Here is a 20,886-nt window from a genome sequence, read left to right as displayed (position 1 = left end):
GCTGCGGAGCAATATGTTTTAGTGATTAGACTTTTTAAAGATTATCCTTCTGTAATTTCAGCTTTAGAAGAAATATGGGAGACTATAGATGATGAAGATGAATTACCAGTAGCTATGAGATATTATTTTCTCACTAATGAGCAAAAACATAGAATCTTTACGAATCTTCCCCGAGAAAATTTTGAGGCTCAAGATAATGATGATTATGAGGAGATAGATGATGATTTTTTAGATGAAGGGTCAGATGTAGAAGATCCTGATTTTTAGATTAGTTTATTTCTTTATTTATTTATTTTTGCATTTATGATTGTATTTAGTGAAAACCTTTTTCCAAATGAATATTATTGTTATTTTTTTAACATGTATGAGTTTGATTTTTTTACAATCATAATAAATAATGACTAAGTTCGGTGAGAATGGATACAAATCAATGGATCAGGTTCTATATTGAGAATTAGGGGGCCATAGTAGTGGGAATGATTTTACTGATCCCAGCCCTCCCTCAATATGGTTAACTTTGGAACAACGACAACTTTCAAGCCTGAGAATTAAGTCATGTAGGATGATTAGAAACAGACTTAGAAAATAAGAAAGATGGCTTATTTTTCTAAGTATAGAAACACACCCTAATTATAAAGAAGGCTTATATAATTTTTTTTCATAAAAAATCATAACCAATAGGTCCGAGTTATGTTTGCTTGGATTAACTTTTTGCCTTAGAGCCTATTAGGGTAAGTCCTAACATGTTTTTCTCGACAGTTAGAACTTTGCTAAAGATGTCGCTCAGAAGGTCTGTACGCACGAACGCCAATGCCTCCAGCATCGCTCATGAGACTAATGAAGCCCCTCCAGTTCGCAAAAGGGAGCGCATGCTACCAATACTGCTGCTAACAGAAGTGCACCGCTGCCTCCGGTTGACAACATCACAGAAATTGTCAGGCTATGACAACAAGTGGAGGAATTGCTGCAGCAACAGTGACAACAAGCCCAACCGCAGCCACAGACTCAGCCGCAACTGCAGCCTCAGCAAATGGCTCAAGCACCCCCAACAAGTAGGTCCTTATAGGGGATGGCCAATGGTGAACTATGCGCCTTACCCAGCTCAATACATGGAGCCAATCTACAAGCAGTTTCGTAAGCAACACGCTCCAAACTTTGAAGGGACAATGGACCCCTTCGAGGCAGAAGAATGGCTCAGAAATGTAGAGCCGATCCTAGCACACATGAACCTCGGCAACACAGATCGCATATCCTGCGTTTTATCTCTTTTAAAGAAAGATGCTAGAATATAGTGGGACCTTGTTCAACAGACTCATGACGTCGCCACCATGACATGGACAAGAATTGTGGAGCTGTTCCACAAGAAGTACTACAACTCGGCAGTCATTGCTACAAGGGTTGAGGAGTTTACCAGTCTGAAACAGGGTAACTTATCGGTAGCAGAGTATGCTCGACAGTTTGATCGGCTGGCCAAGTTTGCTCCAGAGCTGGTCCCAACTGATTTTCTGAGGGTTACCAAGTTTGTAAGAGGACTTAGACAAAGATTGAGCTATGGGTTAAGCTAGCAAACCCTGGAATTACTACTTATGTCGATACCCTAAAACGACTATAGAGGTAGAAAGGCTTCAGGCGAATGTTAGTAAGGAGAAGGCCAGTAACCCTGAGCCTAAACAGCAGAGTCAATCTCAGAATGGTTGGAACAACCACCACAACAACCATCAGCACAACAACAATAATGGTCAGAAGGGAAGTCATCCTGATAATAAGCAGTCCGACAACGATAAAAGAGCACGGACAAACAATGGAGGTAGTAGGTCGGGTTATGTATTTTACCCGCAATGCTCTAAGTTCCCAAAGAAAGATCTTGGTGAGTGTCGTGCAAACACCAAGGGATGCTACAATTGTGGTCAGGAAGGTCACCGAAAGAAAGAATGTCCCTAGCTCAAACAAGAAGAGAAAAAGGACAACAAGATGGTTTTTGCCAGAGTCTTTGCCTTGACCAGGGAGAAGATGAAGCTAGTAATAAAGTGGTCACAGGTCAGATACCTATCCTCAATAATGTATGTTCATTATTATTTGATTCGGGAGCTACACACTCGTATATCTCGTTAAGAATTATAGAGAAATTAGACAAACTTTGTGAAAGATTTAGAGGTTTGTGACAGAATTTCCTTCAGGTGAAGTAGTCCTATCATCACGGATAGTACGAGGTGTATCTATCAAAATTAAGGACGTAGAACTAGAAGGAGACCTGATAGAACTAGAAATCAAAGACTTCGACATAATACTGGGATGGATTGGCTTGCAAGGCATGGCGCAACCATTGAGTGCAGACGTAAGCAAGTGACGTTCAAGACTCCTGACGGTCAGAGACTATGCTTTATGGGAGAGGTTTTAGGATTACGTACGTCACTTATTTCATCTCTCAAAGCTCAGAGGATGATAGAAAAAGGAAAACATACCAAAGACAGCCTTCTGTACCAGATATGGGCATTATGAGTATCTCGTCATGTCATTTGGTTTGACTAATGCCCTGGCAACTTTCATGGATCTGATGAACAAAGTGTTCAAGGAGTATCTGGATCGGTTTGTGATCGTCTTTATCGACGATATCCTAGTATATTCGCAGTCAGAGGAAGAGCACGAGTAACTTCTCAGGTTGGTCTTGCTGGGGCTGATAGAACACAGTCTGTTTGTGAAGTTCAGGAAGTGTGAGTTCTGGTTGTTGGAAAACCAATAAGAACATGCAGCGAAAACTTGTGCGTGGTGGGCCCACTGTTGTTTTCTTCTTATTATGAAACAACTGAACAACAATATACAAAAAATTTCAATAATCATTTAGACTATTTATATAACCAAGAAAATAATCCAAAAACATTATCATACAATATTATTAATCATGCAACAATTATATATAAAAATATACAATATTTTTATATATAATATATTAAAAAAATCAAGAATATAAACTTTTACCTCTTGAAGCCTATCAAGTGTCCTTGAGTCTTTTCATATTTTTATCAATCTTCCTATCCAAAGCTTTGAGCACTCAAACCACGATCTTCTGGAGTGTTCTCTACATCTCAAGATGTGTGTGGGCAGATAGAGAATATGGGCTTGTATTTTAGGAATCACAACTATTTCTCAACACATGAGAACTTGGATTATGGTTTGAGAATGGCTAGAATAAAGAAGAAGAAATAGAGAGAGTTTTTTCAGACAAAAACTCTGTTAACTATTTTGAATTGTGTATTGTATTATTTTTTTATTGTTATGTATAGAATTGAATGTATAGAACATTCTTGGCTTTTCTAAATCCAATATTTAGAAATGTTCATCTAACCAGTTCTATTCTATTGAAAATTTCTCTACATCATTCCTAATTATTAGAATGTTTGTCAATATCAAGAATAAGAATTATAACATAATCTTTTTCTGGTCTAGATCTTTAAATGATTCTGTCATGTCAGCCATTCTAGTAAAGACTACTTAGACATCCATTTAAATTAATCTCATAATCCATGCATAAAGTAGTGGACAAGAGCTTGTAAACATATTGAAGTTTGGTTGCAATAAAAGACATTTATTAAAGTAATAAATTCTTCTTTCTACTCATAGCCTTTGACTTAGGGATGTAAACGGGGCGGGGCGGGGTCGGGAATGACTCTCCCGTCCCCGCCCCGTCTCAAGGTCGAGGCCCCATCGGGTACCCGTTTAGTAAAAATGTTTAATTTTTTTTTCTAAAATTGATCAAATAAATTAAATAAAATTAAATTAAATAAATTAAATTAATTAGTACTTTTTAATATAAAATAATTAGACAACAATAAATTATACCATTAATAAATATATATATTTTTATATAAATTATTATATTATATATTTTTAATAATATTTATATTAAAAATACAAATTACAATGTAAATGGGGCGGGTTCGGGACAGGGGTCATGTTCCCCGCTCCCGCCCCATTAGGGGCGGGTCCCCACAGGGACCCTACCTCGCGTGTTAAATTGACATCCCTACTTTGGCTATTAACCTAACTTAGAAAAGTCTATATTTTCCTATGTTCTCCTCTTAATCTTGAATATCCTATTTTAAACTAAAGCCCAATGAACTTTAGTTGGATGTTTAAGAATCCAGATGTCATAGAATTTCAAATTCCATTTCTTAATTCATGGTGTTTCAACCATTGTTTTCTGCAAAAACTCTTCATTTTATATACTAGTATGTGAATGAAGTATAGTTAGATTGTGCTACACACAATTTAACTATCTTTACATTTGTAATGGAATAGTTACTACAAAAATGTTTTGCATAATTTGCGATATTCTTTGGTTTTATCATTGTTAATTATCAATATCTTGCTTACTTGACTTGCAATCATTATTTCTAGCAACAACTTAACTAGAAAATATAGTGATTATAATAATCATGCTTCATTAAAGTAGCATTTAAAGAGATACAAACTCTTTTGTATTCTTTTATGATTATTAAATTGTTTCACTAAATAACTTCATGGAAAAATTTCAATTTTTCATTCACACAACCAGTTGTGAATCCCAACTTCTAAGTTTTTGATGTTGTACAAGCAAACATGTATAGAGTATAACAAGTGTTAAAATTATAGAAATAATAAAGACGACAATGACTACCCATTATATATTTAATCTTATCTAATATGATTATATTCCATTTCCAAAATACTAATTATGCTTAGCATTCTAGTTGTATGTGAGTTGTGTTTGAATTCAAATTTCACATACAAACTACTTGAATTCCAAATTCAAGTTTAAACTTCCTTTTGATCAGATCAAACAAGTCTCCAAGTGACTTTACTTTAAACATTGCTTGAAAATTTTATAGAAATTTTCTTTGCATTTGATCAAAGTTAAACATATCTAAAATAAGTGTCAATCAATATTGACTTACTATTTATTATCTCCTTTAGCTTTGAACATTAAAATGTTCAACATACATCTCTATGTATTAACTAAACGATTATGTGATTTTTGATCCTTTATTAGAGAAATGTCTTTTGGTTTAACTTTAATTAACAGACTATATAAACAGGGAGAGACCCATTGAATGGTTGAAATAAAATATTGTCTTTTATTTGTTTTATCTGTCTAATTAATTACAAACCAATAAAAAATAATTCACATATATGTTTCACTTAATTGGACTGGAATAAAGTGTCTCATTAAATCTATGATTTGCACAATAATGAATAACTCATAATTATCGTTTATACTCATTGATGAAATAGGTGGAACAAGTATATTTTAAAAAAAATAACAACTAAATTTATTATTCAAAAGAAATACCAAACTTGTTCATTCATCAAATAAAGGAATCTAAACAAAACATAGTTTCTAGAAAAAAAAAACTTATTAATTTCTTTCATAATAAACATCAACTATTTCAAAATGGAAAATTTTAAATTGTTTTAAACTATACAAAATAAATTTCTAAACTAATATTTTCTATATTCATTTGTCTTCATCATTTCTTATTCGCTTTGGTTTCAATGCAACCGCTTCTCAAAAGATTTCTACATCCCTGAAAACAAGAACATATGAAAAATATTATTAGTGGCATAATTTTGAGTCAAGCATTCAAAAAATATTAAAGAAGAGTTTTTGAGTTAATCGAATTTACCCCATATTAAAAATTGAGCATGTGCTATAACATCATCCTTTATCATGGCCCACATCTAATATGTAGTTTTAATAACCATGTATCTTTCTTTAATGTCACCATGCATGGTCGATAACATGCATTGTCGTGCCAGGTGATTCGATCTCATCCATTCACCATATTTTTCATGTTCATCAAAGCTAGATGAAAAAAGTTGTTCCTCTCGTGGTAGATCATAGATCGCTCCATACAAGTTTTGTGTTATGAAGACAATGTGAATCCCATCGTACCAACTTCTCATGTGGTTAAGATTAAATGGAATCCTTTCCAAGAGTTTGTCATTGAGGTAGGTTTGATTTCCCAAGTTTTCAAGTACAAGATCAGGATTAAGAGGATTGACCATCGTTGCTGGAAATAAATAAATAGAATATAATGAATTAAAACATATAATAATTATCATATTTTATTTGGAAAAGTAAATATGATGCATGAATGCAACATATAAAAACACATAAAAAAATACTAATCCACGATAAACTAATTTGAAAAGTTAATGCACCGCCTTAGGGTAGGCTAGATTAACCCCAAATTAATTTTGAAACAAATCTCAATTTCATAAGTGAAAACTTAAAAATGTCTTTTTCTCTTTTGACTTATGAACTACTGCTAGTTTGGTCAAGATGCATTAGTCGTGCTCGAAAGCCTAGATACACCTTTGGAGTGTAACCCATTATTTTTAATCAATGACTTAACTAGAGAATGTGCCTTAGGGCCAGTCAAACTTGAAATACATCATTAATTATATTATCATAAGAGAAGTCAATCTTGAGATAAAATAAACATATTCGGAAGTATTTTCTTAGGGAGGCCGTAAACGAAGGCGAGACGAGGCCTTTCCTATGCCTCTTGGTGTTCAACTAATAATGGAGACCATGAGACTTATTGTCATAACTCCCTCTCTCACTCACTATTTTGAAAAAGTATGTTTTTTCACAAAATCAATATTTTTTTAATTTTGTTGTAAAAATAAATTTATTTATGCTAACCAAATGATATTCTATTAATTACTAATCTAATTAAGCAAAAAATTAAAATTGTGTCCTTAATTCTAATATTAATTTTTCTTTAATTAAGAGAATACCATTTTTATTATAATAAAACATTTTCATTAAAGCAATAAATTAAACATCTTTAATTTTGATTTACCATCTTAACTAATTAAGACTAAATTTATTATTATATGAATTATCACATATAAACATATAACAAATAATATAGGACGTTCCTAATAGCATGTTTCTACACGAATGTAATGCATGCTAGTTGCATATTGTGTGAGTGTATATGAATGACATGTTTTAATGCATGACAAACTATTAAACATTTTAATCACATTCAAACATTTATAATAAATAAATTAAATAAAAGCGGGTACGGTAACTTTTGGGTATTTCTATAAAAAATTACAACACATGCAAAAATATACATGAAAAAAATGTAACATAGACTAACCAAGGCTTGATGAAGAGCACTTTGATATTCAACCTTGAGATGTAGTCTTTTGAGCCAATGCCACCCCTTTTTCCATATCCATTTTGAATTATAGAACTTTTTAATTATTTTAAACAAACTTTTAAAATAATTAAACTTTGGGTTTTAACACCCAAAAGTTTCTAAGGCCCAATTTGCATTTGGGTGAATTAATTCAAAAGATAACATTTAATTTTAATAAATTAAAATTCAAGATAATTTTAGTTTTGGATATTTTAATTAAAAGAATTCTAATTATGGAAGATAACAATTAAAACATTTTTAATTAGGGTAAATAATCACCATTATTTTAAATAAAGAAATTACCAAATTAAAATTATTTTAATTCAATTTCTGAATTTTAATTAAATGAATAATTAAAAATATGTTGATGGTAACAACGCATTAGGTGTTGTACCAAGAGGCGGTGGTCAGGGGTGGTCCAGCATGGGAGTGGGGCGGCCTGCGGCTGAGGTGCGCAGGAGGCGCGGTGGCTGGGCAACAGGGAGGCACGCGCAAGGGTCGTGGCAGGAGCGCAAGGAGGCGACGGGGCGCACGGGCGCTGCTGCTGGGTATAGGGGCGCGACTGCCTTGGCGCAGGGGCACGTTTGGCTGGGCGTGCGACTGAAGCGCAGGCATCAACTTGGGCTCGGGACAGAATTTTATAACCCATAATTTTTTCACAAAAAATTACAAAAATCATATACCCCAAAATGGCTTACACATTTCATCTTAAAATTTTAAGAACAATTCATAACACACAAAAGCACCATAATAAACAACCCTTAAGAATCTATCAACATGAAAACAAACATCCATCCATTCAAACATATATCACATATAATATAAAAATGCATATGATCCCACACAGCAATTAATAATATGTATAGATTAATGACCTACTCTGGTACCAATTGTTGGAAAACCAATCAGAGCACTCATCAAAACCTTGTGTGTGGTGGGCCTGTTGTTGTTTTATTCTTATTATGAAACAACACAACAACATACAAAATTTTTCAATAATCATATAAATAATTTATATGAGCAAGGAAACAATCCAGAAACATTATCATACAATACTATTAATCATGCAACAAATATATAAATATACAATATATTTATATAAATATATATAATATATAAACACAAAAAAATCAAGAACATAAACTTTTACCTCTTGAAACCTATCAAATGTCCTTAAGTCTTTTCGAATTTTTATAGATCTTCCATTCCAAAGCTTTGAGTACTCAAACCACGATCTTTCGGAGTGTTCTCTACACCTCAAGATGTGTGTGGACACATAGAGAACATGAGTTTGTATTTTAGGAATCACAAGTATTTCCCAACACATGAGAACTTGGATTATGATCTGAGAATGGCTAGAATAAAGAAGAAGAAATATAGAGAGAGTTTTGTTTGACAAAAACTAGTTTTGTCTAAATTGTGTATTATGTTATTTTTTTATTGTTGTGTTTTTCTCTTCTTCTTCTATATCATATGTTGGTTTTTATAGATCAAATCAGAGATCATACGCAGCAGAACAATAATCAAAATCGTTAATTTAACCCCAAAAGATTTCTAGATCTACTTCTTCACATACATATATATATTGAATCAAATATATGAATAGAAAATTACCTCAAGTCCTTCCTTGCTGCTAGCTTTTTGTATGGCAAAAATCTTTGAGATCTCACACCAGGATCTTCCAAAATGTTCTCAACACACAAAGAACGAGTGTGGGCTCGCTATACAAAATAATAGGCAAAATCTATTTATCAAATGTTCTCAACACATGAGATCTGATAAAGTTTGGACCTAAGTTTGTGAAGAACAGTGACTTATGCTTGTATCACTGTTCTCTTTCTCTCAGGGAGATGTCACGATATATTTTCTATCACTGAAAAGTATCGTTCTAGAAAAAACTGATCTCCTATATTTAATATATCCAATATATTAAAAAAATATTAGTTATTTAAAACAATTTAAAAATAACTTACCAGTTATCAGATTTTGTTTAAATAATAATATTTTAATCATATTATAATATCTCATTATTTATTTAATATTTAAATAACTAAAATTGTGGAACAAAGAAACTTCTAGAAGCTTCTTGTGCATGTAGCACAGTGACTGTGTATTGTGCTACACGTGTACCACATGCCAAGGAAGACATGTGATTTTTCTCAATTTTTCTTATTATTTAAATACCAAAAATCCAAAAAATATATTAATTATATTTTTGTTAAATCAAATAATTAATTAATTACACATAATTATATAATTATTATGTTTAGCGCATAGAAAAATATTTTACTTATCAAATAAGTCCTTTTTCCCATTTTTGTATTTATCTTTGTCAGTGTTTGTTTGAGCCATTTCGGAGACCATGGACCTATAATATTAAACTTCAATAAATTAAAACTAAATAATTAAACTCTTTAATTATAATAGTTAATTTATTAATTCTGATATTTCTCCACTATAAATTCAGAATTGAACTCTTTATGTTATAGATATACTTTTATAGAAATATTATTTTAAGTTCTCCATTGATATAACCATCTCACAATAGTTCAACCCTCTAATTAATTAGTTCATAAATTAGAACGGAAGAATTACCATTTTACCTTTCTAATTTACTTTTTGTTCCTTAAGTACCGTTAATTCACTAGTGAATAATTAATCTATAATCTAATTATAGATTTGAGTTCAAAATCATTCAGTTCCAGAATTAACCCGTAAGGGAACTAATATAGGATCCGTTAGGAAAGATTATATTCCGTATTGTTGATACATGTTCCCAGCCATCCATGATATTAAATCTCCAAAACAAAAGTCATTAGTCTCATTCTATGAAGAGGCCTTAACGAATGAATCAAAAGATTTAATAAACATGAGCAGGAGTTCATGAACACTCAGGATTTAGGTTGATCTATAAATGATCATCAGTTATGATATGAATTACAAATCGTTATTATTAAATGGTTTTTTGATAAAGACTTTTATTCATATCGGTCCATGTCATATATAATCATATTATATAAAGCACCTTTACCAAGATGTCTTACCACATCAATAATCTGAATCTAGATTATTTGTATCAACATGATACTCAGCAAACCATACTTACAATCTCAATTAAAGAATTCCATAACTTCAATTTGTTGTTGTTGACTATTTTTATTCATTTATGTGATCTTAATTCTCTCCTACTAAAACAATATCACATCCTCAATAATGAATATGGAATTTTTATAATATTTACAAAAATTATTCAAACAATAATTTGATATTCTAAATATAATAATAATAGACCATTGTATTTATTTATTCATCGAAATAATAAATGTCTTTTACATGCTTTTATGATATACTCCTAACAATCTCCCACTTGTACTTAAAGCAAGAAAGGCATTTCTCTCAATCCCATATTACGTACATGACCCTCGAATTGCTTTGCAGGAAGTGTCTTCGTAAACGGGTCTGCCAGGTTGTGTTCTGATGCGATTTTCAGAATGGACAGAACTTCTCTCTGTACGATTTCTCTGACTAAGTGGTTTTTGCGCTCTATATGCTTTCCCCTCTTATGGCTTCTTGGTTCTTTAGAATTAGCCACTGCTCCATTGTTGTCACAGTAAAGAATAAGTGGTTTCTCCACTTCTGGAACCACTTCCAGATCCATGTAGAACTTTTTCAGCCAAACTGCTTCATTAGCTGCTTCACAAGATGCTATGTATTCAGCTTCCATGGTTGAATCAGTTATACTGGATTGCTTAATGCTTCTCTAGACAACTGCTCCACCACCAAGAGTGAATACTGACCCAGAAGTAGACTTTCTACTTTCTTTGTCTGATTGAAAATCCGAGTCAGTGTAACCAGTGGGGTTCAGGTCTCCATCTGAATATACAAGCATATAATCTTTAGTATTTCTAAGATACTTGAGAATATTCTTCACTGCAATCCAATGACTCAATCCAGGATTGGATTGATAACGGCTGACTATCCCTACTGCATAACATATGTCAGGTCTAGTACATAACATTGCATGCATTAGGCTCCCTACAACTGATGCATAGGGATACTGTCTCATGTCTTCCTCATCCTAAAGTGTTTTGGGACACTGCTCCTTGGAAAGGAATACTCCATAAATGGGTTGGCATAACACCCTTTTTGAAGTTTTGCATATTAAAGCGTTTTTGCAACTTATCAATATAAGTTGCTTGAGACAGTGCCAAAGTTTTGTTCTGTCTATCTCTAAGAATCTTAATGCCCAGAATATACTTGGCTTCTCCCATATCTTACATTTGGAATTGTTCAGCTGACCAGTTCTTTACCCTTGATGATGCTGCTACGTCATATCCAACAGTAATATATCGTTTACATAGAGAACGAGGAATACTACTATACCATCTTTGATTTGTTTATAGACACATGATTCATCAACATTTTGTTCAAAAACCAAGTGTTTTACTTGTGTCATCAAATCTAAGATTCCAAGATCTAGAAGCTTGTTTGAGTCCATGAATGGACCTAAAAAGCTTGCAAACCTTTTGCTCTTGACCTTTTTAATTTGAACCCTTCTGCTTGAGACATGTAAATGGTTTCGTCAAGGTAGCCATTCAGAAAAGCTGTTTTGACATCCATTTGCCAGATCTCGTAATCCATGCATGCAACTATGGACAAGAGTATACGAATGGATTTTAGCATGGCTACAAGAGAAAATGTTTCTTCATAGTCAATCCCTTCTTTCTGTGCGTAACCTTTGGCTACAGGCTTTATCTTGAAAGTCTCTACTTTCCCATCCGCTCCTCTTTTCTTCATGAATATCCACTTGCAACCAATGGGTTTGATATTCTCAGGTGGGTCTTCAAGAACCCAGACAGAATTTGAATACATCGATTCCATTTCTTGGTTCATGGATTCTTGCCATTTTTCCTTCGTCAGAATCATTCATTGCATCTTTAAATGTCAATGGATTGACTTTGTTTGTGTCAAACACAAGCATTTGAACTTCGTGTTCATAGCGTGTGGGTTGCTTACTAACCTTCCCACTATAACGAGGTTCTCTACTATTCTAACTAGAATTATAAGTTTCCTCTTACCGTTTTTCATTGGTTATTGCTGGTGACTTTGCAACTTCATTCGAGACCATCTCCTCCAATACAACCTTACTGCGAGGTTTGTGGTTATTAACATAGTCATATTCAAGAAAAGTTACATTTGTCAATACAAATGTTTTATCTTCTTTTGGACTATAGAAAAATCCACCTCTAGTCTCTTTGGAATATCCCACAAACATGCATACTTCAGAGCATGATTCCAACTTCTCGGTCTTTCCTTTAAGCACGCTTGCAGGAACCCCCTAAATTGAAAAACGGTGTAAACTAGGTTTACAACCATTCCATAATTCTATGGGTGTATTTTGGATAGACTTAGATGGAACATCATTCAATATGTATAGAACACATTGAATCGCATAGCCCCAGAATGACAGTGGTAATGATGAGAAACTCATCATTGATCTAACCATATCTTATAACGTTTTATTCCGTCTTTCTGAAACACCATTTTGCTATGGCGTTCCAGGTGCTGTGAGTTGGGATTGAATACCATGCTCACGTAAATGGTCCTCGAATTCAAAGTCCAAGTACTCTGCTCCTCGATCAGATCGAGGTGCTTTTAGTGATTTTCCTAATTTCTTTTCAGCTTCTGCTTGAAATTCTTTGAACTTTCCAAAAGTTTCAGATTTTCTTTGCATCAAGTATAGGTAACCATATCTTGAATAATCTTCAATGAAAGTGACGAAATATTCATAACCTCTCTTGCGTGTACATTAAGTGGACCACAAACATCTGTATGTGCTAGCTAAAGTGGTTCTATGGCTCTTGAACCTTTAGCAGAGAAAGGTCTCTTGGTCATGTTGACCCTCGATTTGGCCAACGACACGGAGTCAAATGTACGACAAAAAATAGAACGAAAATTGAAAAAGATAATCTAACAGAAAGGAAGAAAACACCAAGGAATTATAGTGGTTCGGCCCCAAAGAATGGTAATGACCTACGTCTACTTAATGATATTGTTATTATTGAATCTCAAAGTCATGATCAAAGAACTAGGGTTCTTGAGTTTCACAAACCTTGAATGTATTACAATAAGATGATGGACAATTCACTATAGCTCTTTTTTCTCTCAATATTTCGCAAAAAGACTCGGGAATCCAAAGTCAAAAGTCCATTCCTTGAGCTATTTCATGCATATGTATAGGCTCAAGGAGGGTTACACATGCCAACGTGCCCTATCTTTCCTTAATAATCGCATATCAAGATAATAATGAAGAAATATTCAATGCAGTTATTATAAGATTATAGCTCAAGAAGGAAATAAATCAGGTTATACGACCAGCCTGGTCGTACCAAAAATTAACCCTGACGATGCGGTGCGCTTCTGGTCGATAATTGAGCAGTACTTTTGCCACGTGTCAACCACGTGTGAGAAATTCTCGCCACATCATCAACAACCATTTGCCCCCCAAGTTTATTTATTGCAACCAGCAATAAGTAAACTTAGGAAACCGACTCTTCGAATACCCCACGAAATCTATCAGAGCCGCCCATGCTTTCTCGAAAAAGGTGACCAATCATGGCTAATCAAGTATTTTCGGTTTCCCAAGAATGTGTCCGACAGCCATTCCACTTTCCATGCTTAGAAAAAATAATTCATGATTTCCTCTTTTAACGTGTCGCAGTCACTATATATAATACCCCAAATCCATTTTTTTACTTTTTACTTTTCATTCGTCATTTTCTCGCCAAGAACTTCTAAGAACCTCGACTTTCAGAGCCCAAAAAATTCAAGGAGCTTCCATCACTGTTCTAAGGATCCTCCGTTCGGATGCTCGAAGCTTTTCGTTTCAGACCCTCTTTTCATCCAAGTAAGTTTTACGAACCCCTTGGATGTTTGAGATGCCATGCAAAACTGTTTTTTATGTATTCAAATCTGTGTTCTTGATTGTTCTTGACCGAAACTGTTTTGGGGTAATGGGCATATTGATCGATGCTTAATAGGACAGCAAAATAACGTTTCGTAAGAGTTAGGAGCCAGTTTAGTAGTCAAGATTGTAGATTTAGGGCGTAAAATCGAAATAAAAATTCGATTTTTAAGCTAGTTGAAAAACTGGGATTTTCTCGCCCCTTCGGAGTCGAAAAAGCTTTTTCCTGAAAAACTTTTTACTTCCGTTTTTCAAACTGCTCGTATAGAACTTAGAGTTTTTGTTATAATGCTGCTGGCCGTATAAAAACTTAATTTTTATACGCGAGCAACGTTATTCCAACTCTCAACACAGGCTTTTAAGCTTTACGTCTTACCTCCCCTTTTCTCTATTTGCAGCTTTTCATGCAAGATCCGTGGGGAGGTGAAAGACCCATCGACGACGACTTGCTAGCTCAACTGCTTGAGGACGAGGAGCAACCGTCGTTACTAATACCTGAAATTCCCTTTTCTCACACCACTTCAAACACTCCATCGACCCTCTTCCAGAATATGGGTCGAGCAAAAACTAAAGCCCAGAAAAAGAAAACTTCCAATCCTTCAAATTAGCCTGCTCCTCGGGCTGAAATTCCCTCGACCAGTGGTCGAGAAGAAAATATTCCTGACCCAAACATCCAAACTCATGCTCAACCTCGAAATGTTATTCAATCAGATGTTGAATGGTATGTTGCACCTGTCAGCCGGGTAACGATCAGGATGATCGCCAATTACATAAAAAAAATATGGACTCCCTGGGGTGACACTAGTCCGACCCACTCAAGGCCAATGGGCGAACTTGCCTGGAGGCGTTTTCAGTGCCTGGTCGAGGTACCACATTGAGGCAGGGGCTACCTTGTCTCTTCATCCTTTTTTCCAATGGGTGGCCAACTACTTCGGGGTCACCCATTTTCAATTAACTCCCAATGGATATAGAATGCTTGTTGCACTCTATATCCTTTATAGCCACAAAAAATGGCTTGTCCCCACACCACATGAGGTCAATTATCTGTTTGACCTCAAGTCTAACCCCAACCAAGAAAGCACAGGGTTTTTCCACTTTTGTCACCAGGAAACAAGTCGCACTTTCCTGTCTGACACCACTCACATATCAAACGTGGGGAAGTACCATCAGGAGTATTTCCTTATGACTGACATGGTCACGAACAACCTGGCATTCACTCAAGGAGGTAATGTCTCTGTACCACTATTCCTTAATCTTTATTCAATTTTTTTCTCTACACTTTCTTAGATTTTTAGTGCCTTTCAGGCCCATGGTTGCGACCAGACCCCACTCTAGACATGGAGTTAAGATCAGCCCTCTTGGCCAGTATGACTGACGTGGAGAAGAGCGTCAAGCATCTGGTCACAGAGGCTAACCTTAGGCTGGTCGGGCTTTTTCGCTCCTCACCAAAATGTGAGGGAGTCAACGCCGGGAAGCGCCACTGGAGAGGAGATTCCTGAGCAGCACCCGGACGTGTCAGAACCTCAAAGGAGGACAACCGGAGTGAAAATCAAGGAACCCTCCAACATTCCACGAGTTGTTGCTCCCCCCGCCCCTCAGGGAAAGGGAAAAAAGAAGGCCACTAAACCTCCCGCTCCCATCGACGAATCTTCAGATGAGAACTGTACTGATATTTCGCTCTTAGATAGTTTGCCAATTCCCTGTCACTTATTTGACGTGGACGGCAACTTTAAGTATACTCCAAACTTAAGTTCAGATTTCTTCCAGGCAGTAAGTAGTTCAGTAAGTAATGTAGCGACCAGTAGTTGTAGCACGAGTACTTTACTTATAATCTCTTTACTTTCATTTTTAGCTCCGTCTATATATCTTGTCTCACTGCTTGTGTTGTTTCTTTTTGTGCAGATATGTCATCTGAAGACGTGTTCGAGCATTACAAGGTTGCCGCTGCATCTTCAGGCAAGAAGAAAGACAGCAAGAGGACTCGGGGGGAGAGCAGTAAAACCGCCTCAAAGAAGGCCCGAACTGAGGACCCTCTAGCCACTGTCCCTTTGAAGGAGAACACGCCACCTCCATCGCCCCTTGAGCAGCCGGACTCAACTCCTCCGATCGACCAGCATTCCACTCCTCCAACACCCGTCGACTAGCACCTTACTCCTCAGGTCCCTACCAGCCAAACACAGCACACTCAAACCGAAGGCTCCCTGTCCAGCATTATGGTTAGCTCAGTTAGGGAGAGGATATACAAGCTCTCCAAACACAAACACAGTCAAGAGGCCATTAACGAAACCATTTCCATGGAGACTGACCAAATACTCAACCGAGGGCTGAATGAGATAGTTAGCGTAAGTTACTTCCTGATGCTAAATAATCTGCTTTTGAATTTCTGCCATCGCCTTACCCTTTTCATATGACTGCAGGGATTACTGACCATGACCGTTGGCTGGCGTCGTGCGGGTGCAATGGTGTCCAAGACTAAAAATTTTGACACCATGCTTGCTGAGGCTAAGAAAGCACTTGAAGGGAAAAACGCTGACCTGCTTGAGAAGAACAATGAGCTAACTAAGCAGAACGTCGAGTTGCTTGAGAAGAGTGCGGAGCTGACTAAGCAGAAAGAGGTACTGCTCGAGCAAAAAGCCACTCTGACTGAGGAGCTGCTGGAGGTTTGGGACGCCCTGAAGAAATCCAATGAAGACAAAGAAACATTAAGGGAAAGCGCCAAACTCAACTACCAACAATCCAAACAACTCGAGCTTGATTTGATTGCGAGCAGGCAGGAGACGGAGGAGCTGGAAAAGCGCGTGAAGGAGCTTGAGGAACTCGAAGCCAAGAACTTGGAGAAGTACAAGGAAGCCACTCATCTTTGCTTCTACGAGTTCTGGAAGCACAACCGAAAGGCTAACTTCAGCTATCTGTCAGAACGCCTGAGGCAGACTCTAATGTCTCAGTGTGCCATTCGCCTGGAGGAAGAGAGGGCTAATGTTCCTGCTTCCCTAGAGATCTCTCTGGCAGCAGGGATAGATGGTGCAGATAATGAAGCTAGCACAGCTATTGACCAGGACGCTCCTCAAGACCCTCCTGCCTCTTAGACTTTTCCCTTTCTATCTTTTAATCTTTTAATTACATGACCTACGGGTCGTGATGTAAAGACATTAATTTTTTATTGTTGCGTGGGCAGCTATTTTCCTTTTAATCGAACAATTACATCCGAGCAATACTGCTCGCGGTGTAAAGTAATTTGTTTTTGATATTATAATACATTTTCATTTTATTATAACATCTGTTCGCATGACCGAACTTAGCATAGCACTTTTGTTTGATTTAACAAAATACAAAATTTTGAAAAATACTCTAAGTACCCTAGCATGCTTTCACTTATTTTGCTCATGTGTTTACATACCTTTTGATATGCTTTGCATACTAGATACCTTATATGCCCCCCAAGTGATCGAGGAGCTTTAGGTCCTTGGTCACTTTCCTTGACCAAAACCTGTATGAACAATACTGCTCGGAGCAAAATAATTAAAATTGTAATACAGCAAAACAACACACGTAATGAGCAAATACTTGTCATAAATACAATAATTGGCAAGAAATGACTGGCTGTGCACAGTCCCTTATATTTCTCGTAATAAATGGACAAAACGTGTCTGTATGAGTGATCAATAAGATCTTACACTTATAAGCGACCAGTCACATAAAATGACCAACCCTTTTTCAAAACTTGTAAAAAGTAAAATTGATACAAGCTAATTCTTTAAAAAGAATTGTTTATTGATAGTATTTGCGCAGGTGTTCTCCATTCAAATAGCAAGAAACGAGATTTCCGTTTAAGCGAGCAAGTTTATAGGTGCCTGGGTGAAGGATTTCTTCAATCTGGTATGGCCCTTCCCAATTAGGTCCGAGCACTCCAGCAACTTGGTCGCGGGTGTTTAGAAAAACTCTTCGGAGTACAAGATCTCCAACGCTGAACTTTCTTTCTCGTACTTTAGAGTTGAAATATCGGGCGACTTTTTGCTGGTACAAAGCTACTCGGAGTTGGGCTTGCTCATGTTTCTCATCGATCAAGTCGAGGGATTCCATCAATAGTTGGCTGTTTAAGCCTTGGTCGTACGTTATTCTGCGATGCGAAGGCAGATCTAACTCAACAGGCAACATGGCCTCATAACCATAAGCTAAAGAGAATGGAGTGTGGCCTATTGCTGTTCGATGGGAAGTTCTGTACAACCAAAGGACTTCAGGCAATTGTTCTAGCCACGCCCCCTTAGGTTCTTCTAGTATTTTCTTCAGTGTATCCTTTAGCGTTTTGTTGACTGATTCAAATTGTCCATTTTCTTAGGGATGAGCGACTGAAGAAAAGCTCTTGATAATGGCATGTCGCTCACAGAAGTCCATGAATAAATCACTATCAAACTGGGTGCCGTTATCTGAGACGATCTTCCTTGGCAATCCATAGCGACAAATGATGTTTTTTATCACAAAATCCAAAACCTTCTTGATTGTTATGGTTGCGATTGGCTCAGCTTCGGCCCATTTAGTGAAGTAGTCGACAACAACCACAGCATACTTGACGCCACCCTTCCCTGTGGGCAAATATCCAATCAAATCTATGCCCTAAACTGCAAACGGCCACGGACTTTGCATCTGCTTAAGCTCATTGGGGGATGCTCGCAGGATTTTGGAGAACCTCTGATACTTGTCGCACCTCCACACAAACTCCATTGAGTCTTCATTCATCATGGGCCAGAAGTATCCTTGCCTCAGTATCTTTTTTGACAAGCTTTGCCCCCCAGCGTGGTCTCCACAAAATCTTTCGTGTACCTCTTTCATCAACTCTTTGGGCCTTCTCTTTCGAAATACACCTGAGGAGTGGCATTGAATATCCTCTTCGGTACAAGATTCCATCGACCAGGATATACCTAGCAGCCTGTCGCTGAAGGGTCCTGTCTTTGTTTCTGTCCGTTGGTAATATGCCTTGCGTAGATACTCTATATATGGTGTCATCCATGCATCCGTCATCTGGATCACCATAGCGGTCTCCTCTACTTGGATGCTTGGCATTGTTAGCCGCTCAACCGGCACTATATTCAGAGTATCAACATCCTTCGCACTTGCTAATTTGGCCAAAGCATCAGCATTGGAATTCTGGTCGCGAGGTACTTGCTGGAGACTGTATTTGTCGAACTGAGCCAATAGATTTTTTGTTTTTTTTCAGATAGGCAACCATCTTTAAACTTCGCGCCTGGTATTCTCCCATGACTTGATTCACCACTAGCTGAGAATCACTGTAGATGTCAAGCACTTTTATATTCATGTCCCTGGATAACCGCAATCCAGCGAGTAATGCTTCATACTCGGCCTCATTGTTAGATGTAGTGAAGTCAAACTTGATTGCGCAGTGAAATCGATGCCCTTCCGACGTTATCAATATCACTCCTGCCCCAGCGTGGCACTTGTTAGAAGAACCATATGTAAATAATTTCAACGTGGGAGCTTGGTTGTGACATTCAGGATCATTAGGTTCTTTAATCTGCTCGCCATCTGTAAGTTCAGTGAATTCTGCAATGAAGTCAGCCAGGGCTTGTCATTTTATCACTGCTCGCGGCAAGTAAGATATATTGAACTACCCAAGTTCGACTGCCCATTTTAACAATCTACCTGCAGCCTCTGGTTTTTGCAGGACTTGTCGTAGAGGTTGGTCAATCAAAACCGTAATTGGGTGAGCTTGAAAGTAAGGCCGCAGCTTCCTGGAGGCCAAAACTAGGCAATGGGCTAGCTTCTCGATGGGAGGGTACCGCTGTTCTGCTCCAATTATCCTTTTGCTTACATAGTAAACAACCTTCTGCACACCTTCTTCCTCCTTTACTAAAACGGCACTAGCAACGTATTCTGTGATCGCTAGGTAGATGAACAAAGTTTCTTTATCAACCTTCTTTGACAGGATGGGTGGTTGTGCCGTATGAGTTTTTAGTGCTTGAAAAGCCTGTTCGTACTCCTCCGTCCATTCAAACTTTTTATTGCCTCTAAGTAGATTAAAGAATGGGAATCACTTATCTGTTGACTTTGAAATGATTCTACTAAGAGCGACAATTCTTCCGGTTAAGCTTTGAAAATCCTTAATCTTTGCTGGCGATTTCATGTCGATTAGGGCTTTAATTTTCTCGGGATTGGCTTCAATTCCTCTCGAGTTAACTATAAATCCCAATAACTTCCCTGATGCTACTTCGAAAGAGCATTTAAGGGGATTTAGCTTCATTTGATATTTGTTCAAGACGTTGAAGCACTCCTGCAAATCCTTTACATGCCCCACTGCTTTCTTCGACTTGACCAGCATGTCGTCAACATAGACCTCCATGTTTTTGCCGATCAGTTCCTTAAACATGTGGTTGACGAGTCGCTGGTAAGCCGCACCAGCGTTTTTCAGATCGAAGGGCATCACTTTGTAACAGTAGAGCCCTGTATCAGTCCAAAAGCTAGTGTGATCCTCATCAGGGGGATGCATACTAATCTGATTATACCCTGAGTATGCATCCATGAAAGAGAGAATCTCATGTCCTGCAGTGGCATCGACCAGCTGGTCGATTCTTGGGAGTGGGAAACAATCTTTGGGGCAGGCTTTATTTAAGTCTGTAAAATCCACGCACGTACGCCACTTGCCATTTGGCTTGGGAACTAGCACGAGATTAGAGACCCACGATGGATAAAGCACCAACCTGATGAACCCATTCTCTT

Source organism: Humulus lupulus, chromosome 2 (assembly GCF_963169125.1).
Source record: "Humulus lupulus chromosome 2, drHumLupu1.1, whole genome shotgun sequence".
Taxonomy (NCBI): domain Eukaryota; kingdom Viridiplantae; phylum Streptophyta; class Magnoliopsida; order Rosales; family Cannabaceae; genus Humulus; species Humulus lupulus.
Note: the sequence above shows the minus strand (reverse complement) of the source record.